General features: G+C 42.3%; 1 long non-coding RNA gene across 12 annotated transcripts in view; it reads left to right on the top strand.

Annotated features, from left to right (window-relative positions):
* The window catches only part of LOC134478764 (uncharacterized), a 49806-nt gene that overhangs the window by 12454 nt on the left and 20363 nt on the right, over positions 1–16989 (top strand). For 11 of the 12 annotated variants that reach the window (XR_010051666.1, XR_010051639.1, XR_010051665.1 and 8 more), the window contains one exon: positions 8530–8657. The exons of the other annotated variant lie outside the window; for it this stretch is intronic. This is a non-coding gene — a long non-coding RNA (uncharacterized LOC134478764). The remainder of the gene's footprint in view (positions 1–8529; positions 8658–16989) is intronic. 12 annotated transcript variants of the gene reach the window in all.

Raw genomic sequence — 16989 nt, 5'->3', positions numbered from 1 at the left:
ATTTCCCAGCCCCAGCTGGGACTCTCTCCCTGCAAATCTTGAGCCCACCGTGTTGCGGTGAGTTGCCCAGATAGTTGAGTTCTTTCCTGTCCCTTGCATTACATTGGGAACATCTTGTGGGGATGGGCCATAGCTTCTAAACCTTTAGGTCCTAGGGTAATGAATGCTGTACAGTGGAAGTGTGGTTAATCGTTGCTCAGTAACTACGGCTCTGTTCTTTGTACTTAGTAGGAATTTGTGAGTAGGTTTTGAGATTTATATTTTGTTATTGTTCCCCGTGGGCTGTTATGCTCAGATCTGCCTAATCCTACTCTGCAGGGCAGAGTTTCAGGCGTTTAAAGGTCTCAGAATATGTGCTACCTAGGGCAGTCTGAGGGAGAGACATATAAGATAAGTCTATGTTAGCTTTTATTTTTCAGATAGATGTCCCTACACAGCATATAGAATTTGTTCCTCTGTGTAATACACCTTGATACTTCTTTTTCCCTAGTTCCCTCTCCTCTCTTCAATCCTTCTTCCCATCTTTATTTATAAAAGCATTTTCCCTTCTCTCTTTCTCTTTTCCCTTCCTCTCTTGTTCCCCTTCTCATTTGAACATTTTCTTCCTGTTCCCCAACAATCTATTATACATTTGGATCCTTATTTACCCTTTTAGTTTCTCACACCAGAGAAACAATATGGCATTTAAACATGTGTGTATGTGTTAGTTCTCTGAGGCTGTAACAAAATACCAGAGAAAAAGATTCATTTTACTTGTGATTTTTGAGGATTTAGTCCATGGTCCCCCGACTCCACCACCTTGAAGCCTGTGGTGAAACAGAAATATTACTGAAGCAATACATGTAGAGGAAAGCTGTTCATCTCATGGCAGTTAGGAAGCAGAGAGGCCAGGAAAGAGATGGGATAAGACACACCTTTCTAGGTGATGCTCCAGTGGTCTGCCTCCAACTGCATAGACCTCCAAACAGCCCCCTCAACCGTGACTATATGAATGAATTAATCCACTGACGAAGTTAGGGTCCTATTATCCAGTCACCTTTATGACCTCCACCTCTAAACATGTGAGTCTTTTGGGGATTTTTAAAATCTAAACCATTGGGGCTGGGGATTTAGCTCAGCGGCATAAGCGCCTGCCTTGCAAGCAGGCAGTCGTGAGTTCGATCCCTGGTACCGATAAAAAGGAAAAAGACAAAAAAAAAAATAAATAAATAAAATAAAATAAAATAAAATAAAATCTAAACCATAATAGCATCTGGTGTAGGATGGAGCCTGATGCAAGAGAGCCAGCACTGTATTTGAAACAAGACAAAGTCATGTTTCTGGAAAGGTAGGCTATCAAGAGCGAATTTAATGTTAGCCACCCAGTGGGAAGACGTACTGAGAAGGGAGAACGTGGAGAGAAGCAGGAGGGTGCGAGTGCAGGCTGGGAGAAGGGAGGCCAAGTGGTTCAGGACCCAGGAGACGACTCAGGACACAGTCCTGGTGCCTCTGGGGTGTAGCACTTCAGGAGCAATGTGAGAAGCTGAGAACAAGCTCATGGCTTAATTATCTTCCCAATATTTCCAGAGTTTTATTTACACCTGAAATTCTTTCTTGAAAAAAAACTAGAAATCTACAGATCTATTCTCTGTTGAGTTCTAGGTCTGTTCCAGCTCCATGAATTTACCCTGTCATGTTGAATGTAATGGTTTTGTTTTTAATTTTTCCTAATAGATTGCGGGGCTATCTTTTTGAAAACAAAATTCTTATCTGTAACCTAATATAGAAACCACGAGGACACAGTGTAAACCGTCAACAATTAATGGAGAATACCTCATTGTTTGTGGACGTCCTAAAGGTCTCAGGGGAGTCCGAGAATTCTGTAGTGCTCCACAGCCAAGAATTCTGTGGTGAACCATAGGCCACGAGGCCAAGGCCAGCCTCATAATCTAAAAGGCTTAGATTTCAGAGACTTAAGTGCCTGAAGAGGGGATAGTGCCTTCCTTCCTTAATTAAAAAAAAAAAATTTAGCCCATTGTTGAATGGGAACCATGACAATTCTGGATTACTTACTTAGAAAGAAATTATTAAGTTTTACATTTTCCCTTTAAGTCTTTTCACATAAACTAATTCCCCAAACTATACTACACTATGCAGTCCCTAGACTCCAAGGGATCTGATGAGAAAAATGGGTCATCACGGAAGGCAGGATGTTCACTGACCACTGTCTTGTGAGGATGCATAGGAAGGGGGGAAAATCCATGTCCATTGAGTGATGTGCTTACTTTATGAAGGACATAACAGAAGGATCCAGCAAAACGAGCTAGCAACTGAAGGGCCCATCTAGGTAGTTAGTGAACTTTAAGAACTCTTTTCAACTTTTAGGGTGGCAGCGACCCTTGAATCTTTTGGGCTGCATTCACCAGTTTGCTCAGAAGACCTTAGAGATAGGAGAAGAGCAAAAAAGAAAATAGTTTTACGTGGGTCATCCACACAGAGCTCCATTTCCCCTGTTTTGTCCTTGTCTTTTTGAGTCAAGGTCTCACTATGCTGTTCAAGCTGGCCTTGAACTTGCTTTGTAGTCCAGGTTGGTCTTGAACTTGCAGTGATCCTCCTGCCTCAGCCTCCCAAGTTCTGGGATTACAGGTATGTACCATCACACTTGGCTCACATTTCCCTTTTTTTTTTTTATCAGTACTAGGGATCGAACTCATGACTGCCTGCTTGCAAGGCAGGCCCTTATGTCGCTGAGCTAAATCCCCAGCCCCACATTTCCCTTTTTCTACTGCTGAAGGTTCACAAGGAAATGGAGAAAAACTAGCAATGTTATTTCTATCTGGAGCAACATAGACGCTGGGCAGATAAAGTCCTTTTGCCTTTCCAAGTGGAGCAGGATGAAGTTTTAGAGTCGAGATCCACCTGTTTCTGTCCCTGTCTAGATGCTTTTTTGCTATGAGTTGGTGAGTTTATGCTTCTTCCTAGGTAAGATGAGTGAGATGTAGTCTATCATCAAAGACCTCCCACTTTGTCTGTGAAACACACACTTCAAGAAGACTTATTCTCTCTGCTTCTGAGATGGGAGGCTTCCGTAAGGAATTGAGACAACATAAATCTTTTTTTAAAAATCCATTTTATTCAAATATAAAAAGAAAGAAAAAGAAGAAGGAGGAGGAAGAGAAGAAGAAGAAGAAGAAGGAGGAGGAGGAGGAGGAGGAGGAGGAGGAGGAGGAGGAGAAGAAGAAGAAGAAGAAGAAGAAGAAGAAAAAGAAGAAGAAGAAGAAGAAGAAGAAGAAGAAGAAGAAGAAGAAGAAGAAGAAGAAGAGAAAGAAAAGAAAATTTTAAAGCATGTCAATCAGGGGGTAACAATGAGAACTGTCATCCCCAAATCATTCACCAGAGCACAAGACATCTGCACTAAATTGTCCAGACAATACCAGTACAAAACTTTCTATTCAGCGAACTCAGAGAAATTAATAGTATAACTATCTTGACTATTAAGAATATATGTTTTTTCTTTCACCTAGACAACATAAATCTTGAAGTATGAATGCCAATTATTTTACTTTCTTGTTGCTGGAACAAAACACAGCAGTACTTTGGCTCACAAACTCAGTTCTCTCTGTGATTCTGGTTGTAAACTGAACTGGATGAGAACGGGATCAAATTTCTCCATAAGATCTACTTTGAACCTCACCACTGAATTTGATTCAGTACTTATCTAGCTCACAGAACGCATCAAGTTTGTGAGCTGAGGTACCACTGTACCCAACACTGACAAGTTAAAGGAGGAGAGGCTTATTTTGGCTCACAGTTTGCAGAGATTCTCAGTCCATAGGTGGCCATCTCCAAGGTAGGGTAAAGGAATCGCTCATGGCAGGAAGCAGAGATGTTAAACAGAGAGGAAAGGAGGTAGACACTTCTGGCCACCATGTGGTAACCCATCTCCTCTGACTAGGATTCATCTCTTACCATCGCATTTGGCTGTAAACTCATCAGTCGACCAATCCACTGATGATTAGCACATCCCCATAAAGCAATCAGATCCTGGAAGCCTCAGCTATGAGTCCATGAGGCTTTAGGGGGATAGCTGGATACAAGCCATAGCATCAATTCAAGGGTGAATAAAACAAGCAAAGATCATCCTCAGATAAAGGATCAACATATATGTAAGTGCAGAGGTGGAAATGGTCACAGTCGATTTCAGAGTGTGCAGTAGTCGGGAGACGTTAACACTCAAGGTTTCATGTGGTGATGAACAGAAGAAAGAGACACTGGGTCACAGAGTCCTGGAGTCTCACCAAGCATTTTGGTCTCTAAACAGCACTGAAAAGTTGTTGAAGGGTTTCAAATGAGAAATTATACGGATCTTTAGTTATGTTAGAGAGACCATTTGTACGGCAATGAAGTTGGCAAACTATGGCTTTTGTTTTTCTAAAAAAAGTTTGATTAAAACGTAGACACACTCATTTACCTGTAGGTGCTTTTAGAATATAATGACAAAGCTGGCTGTTGTGACAGAGACCCGTTAAAATCTGTGCCAGTTGGCTCTTGACAGATAGGCTGCTGAGCCCTGGTGTAGAGAATGTTTTAGAAGAATGCACAGGCTTCAGAGGAGAGCTGTGGTAGGAAGCTACCCAAAGCTGTAACAGCCACAACAAGGGCCTGAACTAGGTAGGACAACGGAGCTAGAGAGAGGGGAAGACTTCAGAAAGAGGGAGCGATCCATGAGACTTGGTGACCAGTTAGATAGGGAGGTTGAGTGGAAAGAGGACTCGAGGACAGCTCCCAGCTTCTAGTGTGGGCAGTGGGGCCAGCAATGGTGCCCACCACTGAGTGATGGGATACGGGGAGGGAGAACATGTTTGAGGATGAGAAGGATGGTTCCTGTTTTGACAAGCACTGTTGGGAGGTCCAAGCAGAGAAGTGAGATGGAAATAAAGGTCAGGAACTGAGAGTGTGACCTTTTCAGGATGTGCAGGTTGGGAGTTGTCAGTGTATAGATGCACGGAGATCTGTGTGTACAGTGGGAGGAGGAGGGAACCAGTGCTGAGAAACTGCCATAGAAATGCTGGTGCTTAGAGGTAGGAACACGAGAGGAATCTGAATGGCAGTGCTGAACCACGTCCCAGAGGGCACGAGGGAAAGAGTTGTTGCTGGGGGTACAGTAAGCCAGAGACGGTGAAGTTAACCATCTATGTTCCGTACGGAGAATGGGGAGCGGGTAGTAGTTGGGGGCAGGAGGGAGAAGCTATGAAAAGAAGCATCTGGGAGGCAGCTGCAGGGAGATGAAGTTAGAAAAAGCCTCTATTTGCTGACCACTTGCTACATTAAGTGCTCTCTAGCTGTGACTTCATTTCACTCAAATTTATGTTACTAGCAAACGGTAGAGTGAGGATTCTAAGTCTTCAACTAATGGCTAAAGCCCAGTCAAGAAACACATTGCTATCTGTGTCCTTCCAAGCTCCTCACAAATACCAGCTGTTACTCAGGTCCAGCTGTGATGATGTGTCTGCTGGACATCACAGCAGGCATGGTAGGGTCTCAGGTAGAACTGTATTGACTGAGCAGGAGCAGACTCAGGAGTTTGACTGCTTAGGCTCAAATCCCAGTCCCAGCACTTAGAAGCTATGAAATGTCATCATAAATTCTCTGTGCTTCTCTTTCCTTCCTGTAAAACTGAATGACAGGAGTCCCTACCAATTAGGTTGTTCATGTAAGACAGGCTAGTAAGGAAAACTCTCAAGTGACACCCAGAATGTGCCAGGAGGCTACTGTAAATACTTCTGTATATTAGCCTTTAATACAACACGTTTCCAAGGGAAAATGATTTAGAATTTTAAAGACAAGGGACTGAAGCATAAAGAGATTATAGTATTTGATCTGCCCTGTAAGGTCATTGAGCCTTACCCTGGGACCGACACTTGACTCTCAGAACATCCCTCTGGTGGGCATTGGAGCATTGATATGTTCATGATTTTCTTAGGAGGATTGCTGCTGTTTAACCCAGAGCAGTGAACTCCTTGTGTGGGAGCTGGATGGGGAGTCTCCCTAGAAGGCTGATCTCACTGATTCTGAGAACCTCACGAATCTTCTAGAATGCTTTTACAAGGGACGCAAGAACACAGGCCTGCTGTTTTCAGAGCAGCCTCCTACTCAGTTAAACAACTTTGGCTCTCCATTCATCTTGTCTTCACTTGTAAAGGCTTTTGCTGTCTCAAAGGCTGCCCTATTTCCTCTGTGGGAGACAGCTTACCCTGCCATGGCTGTCAGTAAAGTTAGGCACCCCATGACCTTTCACAGGGGAAGGCCAGTGTGTTCTGCAGGTGAGCTGACCTTTGTGTCCTCTCAGAGGAGCACTCAGCTTCCCTACTGGGCTGATCTGGGTAAAGCACACTGAGCTGAAGGTCAAAGTGAAGTCATCTGACCCTAAAGCCAGGGGATGTTGATGCCCAGTGTTTGGCTCTGGGCCTCCTCCTGGTCAGGCTTTAGGTTTACTTCTTACTGTCTGAGCAGACACTTTTGCTGGGAGGCACCTGAATGTGGTATCAAGATTCTTAGTACAGGGACCCAGGACAGGACGGGAGATGAAGACAGGAATTGATCCTCTGGGCTCTAAAGTTGACAGGCTCCTCTAGGGTCTCACTGTAGTCCTTCAAGTGGAGCAGCATTGGCCTGTCCTGCCCGGCTGTGTGACCTGGTGAGATCACATAAACCTGCTGGGTGTTCATGGTCTGAAATGGTCCTCTGAGTCCCTGGGGGCTATGTAGCAAGAGAAATGTGCGGTAAATGCAGTGATAAAGGTTTTTACTTTTAAATTTTAGCACTCCAGCTGTGTATTCCAGCTTTTGTAAATATTAGCTTGGAGAGCAGGAGAGAGAGAGAGAGAGAGAGAGAGAGAGAGAGAGAGAGAGAGACAGACAGAGACAGAGACAGATTTGTTAAATAAACTTTTCTGTGCCTCAGTCTCTTCTTTGTGAACTAAGATAATGTTAGTATTTAATTCTTGGTATTTCTGTGAGTTTTAAATGGCTACCATGATATTTATTTATTGGTTCTGAGAATCAAACTCATAACCTTACACCTCCAAGCAGGTGCTGTGCTGCTGAGCTGTATCCCTGGCCCTACCATGATTTTTAGAAAACTGCTTGACATATAATAAACATTCAGCAATTATTATTGTGGACAAAATTTTTTCTTATTTTTTATTCTCAGTGCCTAAAATTAGTATGTAGTGCATGTACAATAATTTTTGTTGCATTTTTTTGGCAGAGGGTGGGGACTGAGCTCATGACTTACCATTCAAGCGCTCAAGCAGCTGAGCTAAATCCTCAGCCTGTGAGTGTGCAATAATATGCATTTAATTTAATTTAATTTAATTTTTTATTTTTATTTTTTTTGGTACTGGGGATTGAACTCAAGACCTTGCACTTGCCAGGCAGGCACTTATGCTGCTGAGCTAAATCCCCGGCCCCCTTTTTAAATTTAATTTAATTTAATTTTTTTGTTAATTTTATTTTAAAGAGAATAAAACCAAGCAAAATAAAATTAAATAAAATCAATCAAAACAACCAATGTGAGTGACACAGGACTTCAAAACAATAGGAAATCAACAATGGTTACCATAATGCCTTTGGTTGTCTTCAAAATAGCTCAAATAACTTTAGACATAGTAAAAATGAAACAAAAATAGAACAGAATGGGACCAATAAAAACAAAACAATGAATGCAATAAAGGACTTCAAAACAAGACAAGAATAAATCCAAAAGGGCTACCATAATATATCTTGCTTTGAGACAGCTGCCCACGCCTTCGGAAATAATAAAATCAAACAAGACAAAACAGAATAGAACCCAACCCAACAAAACTGTGAAAATGGTACAGGACTTTGAAACAAGATAATAGGGAATTAACAATGGGTGCCACCTTTAGAAGGAGTCCCGCATAGATACCACACTGCATACCATTATCCTCTGGATAGATGATCAGACCACCAGCTCTAGACTTGCAAAGTCAATGAAACACCAAGCACCACGTAAGCATCAAATGGATTTCACCTCCATAACTATCATCACAGTCTGTGTTTCTATGGGTCAGCTGGTTGATTTTGGTGGTGCTGGTCGTGGTGGCGGCTCTTCTGGTTTCCCAGCCAGCATGCCAGAAGACTGGGGTCTGGCTGTCCCCACACCGGCCTGCTCGTGGCACTGATTCACAGGGAGGACTAGCTTCAACTTCTTGTTCTTTTCCCCCGCAGCCTATGAATGATGCTGACTCATGGGGAAAAACTGGGGTCTGGCTGTCCCTCTGGCTGCCCACGCATGGTGCTGATCCGCAATAATATGTATTTAATGAATGATAGATAATTTTAAAAAACAGTCATAACAGAAAAGGAGTTCTTAGTATATGATGAGCAGTGTCTTCCTCATTCACAGAGCTCACACTTGTGTCCCAAGGTCAATAAGGATGTGAAAAGTGAATTTTCAGAGTACATTTGAGCAGATTCTCTCTGGTCACTTTGTGTTCTCAAACATTTCTGTCTCCTGCTTTGTAAGGAGGATGACCCAGTGGAGCCGGAGAACCCAGACTTATGATCAAGGACACAGGTCCCAGCTGAACTGGAGACTTGCAGAATTTGCGAAGTGCTAACGGAGGTTTCCCTGTAGCGATGGTTGCTATCCAGGTAAAAGCTGCCTGTGGTGATGGTGCTTGCTGATTTTCCAGTTGCTGCTCACATTTTTTGGTAGCTCCAAATCCCTTCCCTTTACTGGCAAGATGCAGGTGCCGTGGGTGGTGGCGTCTCATGGCTCTCTGTCAGGGTAAAGGCTTTAGGCCAAGCTCTGTGACCCCGATTTCACTAGGTGATACATTATACAGGCAGTTGCTTATGAAATGTGTTTTGAGTACAGGTTTTAAGTTTTGTAGGGTTGCATAATTCTCTCTTGCAACTACTTGATTCTTGCACAGGAAAGTAATGGTAGATGGTAGATGGTATATTGATGAGGAGGTGGGATTCTGCCTACCTGGATGGAGCTCCCATCTGAGACACAGCATACAGATGCTGATAGTAAAACTGAGCAGTCATTTAGGTACTTATATGATATGTGCTCCTATACCTTACATGACCAAAGGTGATCATTTATAATAAACTTATTGCCAGCATCATATTAAATGGGGAGAAGCTGAAAACCTCCTCTAAGGTCAGGAATAAGATGAAGATGTTTATAGTTGCTATTCCTGTTCAATATAGTGCTCAAGACATTAACCAGAGGAATCAAGTAGGAGAAGATGAAAAGGACATACATAGGAAAGGAAGAAGTCAAATTATTATTTGCAGATAACTTGATGCTTTACATGAAAGAGCCCAAAAAATTCCAACAAAAATTCCTAGAATAACCAAATTCAGCCATGTAGCAGAATACAAAGTTAACACACAAAACCCAGTAGAATTTCTGCACACCAATAATAAGCTCAATGAAAAATATGAGAAAAGCAGTATCATCAAGAAAAATTTAAAATGTAGGAATTAACCTGATTAAAGAAGTGAAAGACCTTTACCATGAAAATTACAGTACTCTGAAAAAGGAGATTGAAGAGGATGCCAAAAATTGGAAAGATATCTCCTATTCCTGGAGAAGCAGAGCCAGTATTGTCAGAATAGCTATATCCTCCAAAATGATATATAGATTTAGTGCAATCCCAGTGCTGGCAAGGCTGCAGGAAAATGGAACCCCTCTGATGTGTTGGTGGGAGTATAAACTAGTACCATCATTATGGAGATTTCTCAAAAAACTAAAGCAAGAAATTACATTTGAGCTAGTCTATCCCCTTCTGGGTATCTTGAAAGAGTTAAAGGCACCATATTACATATGATGTATATCCATGTTTACAGCAGCACAGCCCACAATAGGAAGTGGCCTGTATGTCCATCAACAAATGACTGGGTAAAGAAATAGGTACACGTATCCACGGGAGTACCACCCCACTATAGGGAAGGAAAAATCTGAGTCATTTGTAGGAAGAATGGATACATCTTGAGACCATAATGTTAAGTGAAATAAATCATACAAGCCTAACTATTACATGATTTCTCTTATATGAGAAACTCAAATAACTAAATGAAAGAGAGATGGTGGGAAACAAAGAGATCTTTTACAAGTGGTAAAAGAGGAGGAGGGAAAGGGATGTAAAGAGAATTAAGATGAGTTATGAAATGTATCAACTCCCCATGATGACTATAATTATTGTGTACTGCAAATAAAAATTTAAAAAATTAGAAGAGAAAAAGGTTAAGGCTGGTGTCCATATTGGTATCTTTGGAAGAAGATTGTGGGAACTGTTTTCCAAATACATTCCCTTCACTGTAAACACTGTCTTACGTATTTTTAGTAAAATGTGATATTAGTTAGCACTCTTCCCATAAGGAGTGTGCTCTGTGCTCCCTCCTAAGGGCCTGGATGTATCTATGTGACTAGCTTGATCAACAAAAGATGCTAGAAATGATGCAGTTTGACATCCAAAGGAAGGCAATGTGCTTTCCACTTGCTTTTTTCTTACTTCAGGACACTCGTCCTGGATATTCATCTACCATGTTGTAAGGAAGCTAAGTGCGCAGGTGGAAGTCATATGGAGGTGCTCTGCCTGTTTAGCTAAACCCCAGATGACAGTCAATGTCACCATGTGAGAGAATGAGCCATCAGTTAATTCTAGCCTGTGGGCTATGGCCTTTCAATCAAAGCCTTTAGACAGGACGAGGAAGGTACAAGCGACCCCTGTATACCGTATCCAAATTCCTTATCCACAGAAAGATCACAAATGCTTATTACTTTTTTAAGCCACTAAGCATAGATATTTGTTTTATAGAATTAGAGTCCTAATGCAAAGATCTTGCAACTCTGTACTGCCATGGATGGCCCTGCTATGACCTAACAGACCTGAGGAGACCATAGTAATGTTACAGGTGGCAGGCTGTCTGCCTTCTTCAGTCTTTTAGCCCTATTCTTCCCAAGGCTCTGTGTTAGATTTCAGGGAAATACAGATGCATATATTGTCTTAGCTCCTGCAGTCAAGGAGCTTATGATACAGAAGATAGAACCTAATCAAATAATTAAATTTATAAACCAATAGCAGCTCAAAGAAGCCTGTGAAAAATGTAAACAGGAGATGAATAGAAAGATAACTAGTTTTACCTGGAGTAATTTGGAAAGATTGCACACAGGTGAGAGTAAGTTGGGTTCTGAAGAAAATGTGGGGATTCGTTGCTCAGCCGGCTGGGGAGAAGGACTCTTAGGCAGAGGCAACCAGGCGCATAAAAGTCTGCAGGTAGAGTGGGGAGTGTGTGCAGATTAAGGTAGCTGGAAAGTAGAATTTATGGGAGAAATAAAAGCAGTAGGGTAGGTAGATGGGAGACTCATGATTGTTCTAAGAAAGTTTGACTTTATTTTGTAAGAAACAAGGACAGAATAGCTTAAGGAAAGGAGTAGGAACTGCAAACCTGTATTTCAGATGCTCATTTTCCATTAGAGTGGAAGACATACCAGAAGGAGAACCTGAAGCCAAAGAATCCAGGCAGGATGCTGCTATTGCCTAAGAACCCCGAGGAAGCATCTGAGCTGGGGCAGTGTCTATTAAGATGGAAAGAAGATGCAGAAGGGAGGCGTTTTGGTGACCATCATGTGGAAAGAGCAGGGCAAGAGACGCACCCTGCCTCTGGGTTTGGAGATGGGGCGATGGTGGTACCACTCAGAGACAGAAGCAGGGTGTGGGGAAGGCAGTGAGCTCATTTTAGGCCTGTGAGAGGGGACATTTGCAGGTGGAAATGACCCCCAAGCAGTGCAATGTGTATCAGAAGCTTCCTTGGAGATCTGGGATGGAGAAAGAGCACCGGGCGGTGTCAGCACAGTGGTGTAATTGAAGGTGTGGGTGTGGATGAGGTTATTGGGAATGGTTGTTTCTCAATCTGTAATACACCAGTCACAGCACCAGCCTGGGAAGACACACTGCAGCATCCACTTGCCTCAGCCACCGAGGAGACCATCAAGCCTCGCCTGCAGTGATATCTATTCAAAACAGTAGACTTTTCCAAATTAAATATTAAATTCTAATATCGAACATGCATTTTCAAAATGTACCTACTCGCTCCCAGAGATTTAGAGAGGGCTGACATTTCACCTTCCCACTTTGTTCCTGATCTTTCTTGAAAGTCATCAATTCAGAGGCAAAATGTGGGGAATTAGGAGAGGTCAGGGATGGAGGGGATGGAGGCCTGCATTGTAGTTATCTTTAAAGTGACAGCTTAGAAAGAAGAGCCCGAAAAAAGGAAGCAGAAAGGGAACAGGGGTGGAAGTTGGTAGTGGGGGGCCTCCAGGAAGAGAGGGCCCTTAGGGCACTTCGGGGAGGCTCTGCGTGACACCTTTGGTTGGGCCTGGGAATGGGCAGGCTGTTCGTGCCCTCAGCAAACACAGATGTGACTCAACATTCTAGGGAGCAGGCTGGGTGAGAGCGGAGGTGGCTTCCTCACCTCAGGGGGACCTGGCTGCATGATTTAATGCTGTCACACAACAGTTATTTCACAAGGTGTGTCTCTGATCTCCGGCACTTCTGCAAGTTTGTGTTCCATTTCTGCCAGTTAAAATTGTGCTGCTGCTGGGCAGGTGGAGAGATGAGCACCACTAGCCCAGGGCCCTTTCTGAGAGGCAGCGAAGGCTGGAGTCAGGTTGTAGAGGTTGGGAGAAAGGGGAAAGAGCAGGCGTATGCAGACGGTCATCCCTGTAGGCTGTCTCTGCCTGGCAGAGGGCACAGCCTGTGTTTCTTGAAGGCAAGTGAGATCTGCTCTGATGAGCAGAAACAGTGCCCTCCTGGGCTCCAGCCCCCTGGCCATGTGCAGTAAACACAAAGGTCATTGGCAGCACAGCTGGATTTTATCTGCATTTTACCTCCATGAGAATTTTATTTTTTCAGTAAAGCAAAACATAAACTACAAAAATCCTAACTCTGCCTATTTTGCACGGCTATGTTTTAGTAATATTTTTTCAGTGAGGATGTTCAAGCAATGCCAAAGAGTCATTAAAATCAACAGAGTCACCTTTTGTACCTTCTCAGTATCCGGGAACAATTAAGCTTAAGCAAACAAAATTGTCAGTGGCCTAAAAATGGAAAATAATTCCCTCTACCTTGTCTAAGTGGGGTTTGCAGAGAAGCCCCTGAGATTTGGGATGGCCAAGCCAACCCTTTTAGCTCACGTGACCTTATGGAACAGGTTTCTACATTTTGTTGTGTGTGCGTGCATGCGTGTATGTGTGTAATCTACACATGAAAATTTGCAACCATTTCCAACACTGCGCTGAGCAGTCAGTGAGTACATTTGTTTTCTGAGAGGGATGTATTTTGATGAAGAGCAGAAAGTACAATGAAGAAAATGTCAGGAGGAATTAAATCAAGGAGTGACATAATTCCCAGGGGGAGATAGACGTCAGCTGCATTCCCTGTTTCTTGCTCTACCTTGGAAATCTTTCAGAGCTATTGGAAAATAAATATGTATGTGACGGAGAAGTGGGTGGATTCAATAACTGCAATAAGAGAGGGCATGAAATACAAACACACCCTTGGTTGGATTGTTAAACTGATTTAAATTCATAATTCACAGCTGTATGTAAAACCCTGTTTTCCATTGCATTCCCCTCTTTGTAGGCTTAAAAAAAGTGAGTGAGATTTCTTTCTTTTTGACTTGAACCACAGCACTTTGTACTACAGGCTGCCCACAGCTACATGGCATACATTACGTGAGCAGATGAGAGCAGAATGAGCAAACTGCGCATGTGTCCAGCTATAGGCAGGAGAAATTATGTCAGGGTCAAAGGAACTTGTTGGGTTATATAAGATTAAATCGTTGTGCAATTAAAAACAAAACAGGAAACGATGTGCTTGTATGCCAGTCACTAGGTAGGCAGGTTCACACCCATCATTGTATTTAATTCTTTCAACAATACTGCGAAGTAAATATTATTATCTCCATTTCATAGTTAAGGAAACCAGAACTGAAGAAGATTAGCAATTCTCGAAGCAGCATTTCTCAGAAGGGGCAAAAGTGACATTCAGTCTGGGTCTTCTTACTCTTAACCACATTTTCTTTCCATACATTAGGATAGTTGCAGGAAGACTGGAGGCACGCGCACCTAAAGCAGCCTCGAGGGATACCGTGTGTTCCCAGAATGCTCCTCGGTAGAATTTCGTTTTGTATTTTCAAGATCCCAGTGTGAAACAAAGCAGGACTCTTGCTTGTTTGGGTAGTTTAAATAAGGTTGGTTTGAAGCTATGTGACAGGTGAGGTTTTGGTCACTGATTTAATACACCTGGGTTCCCCTGGAAATCCAATGCTTACTTGTGTTTTAAAGACAAGTTGTGTTTTGAAATATTCACATACTTACTTAGTGGCGAGCACAAGGTGAGAAATTTGTTTTTCCTTTTTCACAACCATTTGAAAATAAGTTACCAGACTGATGTTCTAGGATTTCAAATGCTTGAGCGGGGATGCTCTCTGTAACCCCAGTGGAACCTTCCAAGCCAGAAAACTAGTATCTATATAATGTTACTATCTGACAATCTATACTCAAGCTCCATTCAAGTTGCACCAATAATTTTCTTTCAATCCGTCTAAAAGAATCTGGTTTAGAGTCCTTACACTTAGTTGTTATGGGTGTTCTGTCTCTGTTAACATGGAAGAGCTTTCCCTTATTTTCATGACTTTGATACTTGTCAAGAATATAGTTCATTTGTTTCATTGATCATCACCCAGTTGGAGTGCGTCTGTTTCTTAAGGATATTCCAGGCGTGTGTCTTTGATGAAGATATCCAAGAAACAATGCCCTTCATCTCCCTGCGCTTACCCCATCACAAGGTGTGGAATTCCAATATGTCCCGTTACTGAGGATGTTCATTATGGCCACTGTCTAAGGTAGTAGGTACTGGATTTCTCCTCCCAAAATAGCACCCTTTTTTTCTCTTTGTAATTTTGGAGGAGAGGTAGGTACTTTGCAACTATTCAAATACCTTGACCTCCAAACTTGTTTATCAGTATAGATTTGGGCTTCTTATTTTATTTAATGATTTATATCTGTTGTTTTTATTTATTTTGATGCTTAAAATATGCCAGGCTTGGCTGGCCAGAATTCTTCCACTCTGGCTTCTGTGTCCTTTTCATGTGTCCACATCATCCTTTGAATCCTTCCTTCCTTTCTGGTATAGCATGGTGCTGGATCTCACCATGTCCTCTCGCTGCTCCCCCCAGCCCTGAAATCACCATGTTTCCGAGAAGCCTCTCTATTCCTGTCAGTGCAGCATAGTATTTGAAAGCCAAGATTCAGGTGCTGCATGTGCTCACTGTTTTGGGGAGTGTCACTGTTCCCAGGTCCTTCCCCTGCACTCCCCACCCCAGGTCCTTTTCTTTGTGTAGATGGAACCAGAAAATGCACCTATCTGGAGGCTCACTTCTCTCTCTCTCTCTTTCTAAGTTCAAACACGTAATTGCCATTTCCAGACTAAAGCCACAGGATGCTTCTAGTTTTCTCCTTTTCCGTGTTTGTGATTCCTTCTGTCCACAGTGAAAAACTTGCTTTCATTATCTTGAAGGTGTTATTATTAGCACTCCTGACCATAACCTTGGCTGGCTGTGTTGTTCTCTAAGCCTGCGCGGTTACCTCCTTCTCCTGACACAGGCTCTGACGCCTGTCCCCTCACGTGCTGGTGTGCCTCAGCTTTCCTGGGCTTTAGCTCCCCTGCTTTGGCCGCCCCACTCTAAGGATGCCTTTCTCACCCTGCTCGGGTTCTGAGCCCTCACTCCAGGCTGTGCCCTGTGTACATCCCCTGATCGCTCTGCTCTGGAGTCACTGTCCTGTGCCCGAGCTCCTCTGCACACCGAAGTGCTGACTTCTCTCTCGTAACCTCCCTGCATCCCCACCCCACCTGCCTTTGTCCTAACTCATGGGTAGAAGGCTCAGTTATTCCGAAAGGAGAGAGGAAGACACGTGAGAGGAGGAAAAAACAACTGCTTATCATTTTAGTTAAAAATAATAAGCAATATCCAATATGATATGAAATGGACAAAAACGTGAAGCTTTCACTCTGAAATAAGGAACAACACAAAAATGTTCACTATCATCACTCTTATTCAATATAGTTCTGGAAACAGAGCAATTAGGCAAGAGAAATAAAAAGAATAAGAATAGGAAAAGAAGAAGTTAAATGATGTTCTACACAGAAGAGCCCCAAAAGACTCCACCAAAAGACTTCTAGATTTAATAACCAAATTCAATAGTATAGCTGAATGCAAAGTCAACACTCAAAAATCAATAGCATTCTTGTACACAAAAAATAAACTCACTGAGAGACAAATTAGGGAAACCACACATTTCATAATAGCACACACATCCAAAAAGAAATACTTAGGAATCAATCTAACAAAGGAAGTAAAAGATTTCTACATCGATCTCTACAGTATTATGAAAAAGGAAATCAAAGAGGATATCAGAAAATGGAAATATATTCCTTGCTCTTGGGTAAGAAGAGCATAGTGAAAATGACCACACCTCCATAATTGTTATGCAGATTTAATGCAACCCTGATCAAAATACTAATAGTATATCTCACAGAATTAGAGAAAACAATCCAAAAATTTATTTGAAACCAGGAGACACTCAGAATAACAGAAATAATTTTGGCAACAAAGGCAAAGCAGGAGACAAGTCCTTGATTTGTAATTATATATTACAAAACTACTGTGATAACAACAGCGTGATACCAGAAGAAAACAGATCTGAGGATCAATAAAATATATTAGAAGATACAAGTATAACTCCAAGCACACTCAGCCACCTTATCTTTGGCAAAGCCAACCACCTTCACTTGAAGAAAGGTAGTCTCTAGTGAATAGTGCTGGAAAAACTGGCAGCTATATATGTCAGAGATTAAACCAAGATTCATATCTTTCACTATGCACTACTAAAATGGAAACATTAAAT

This window comes from Cavia porcellus, unplaced genomic scaffold, assembly GCF_034190915.1.
Source record: "Cavia porcellus strain 051 isolate PalLab524CR breed Dunkin Hartley unplaced genomic scaffold, mCavPor4.1 scaffold_1, whole genome shotgun sequence".
NCBI lineage: Eukaryota > Metazoa > Chordata > Mammalia > Rodentia > Caviidae > Cavia > Cavia porcellus.
This window is presented reverse-complemented; position numbering and strand designations above follow the sequence as displayed.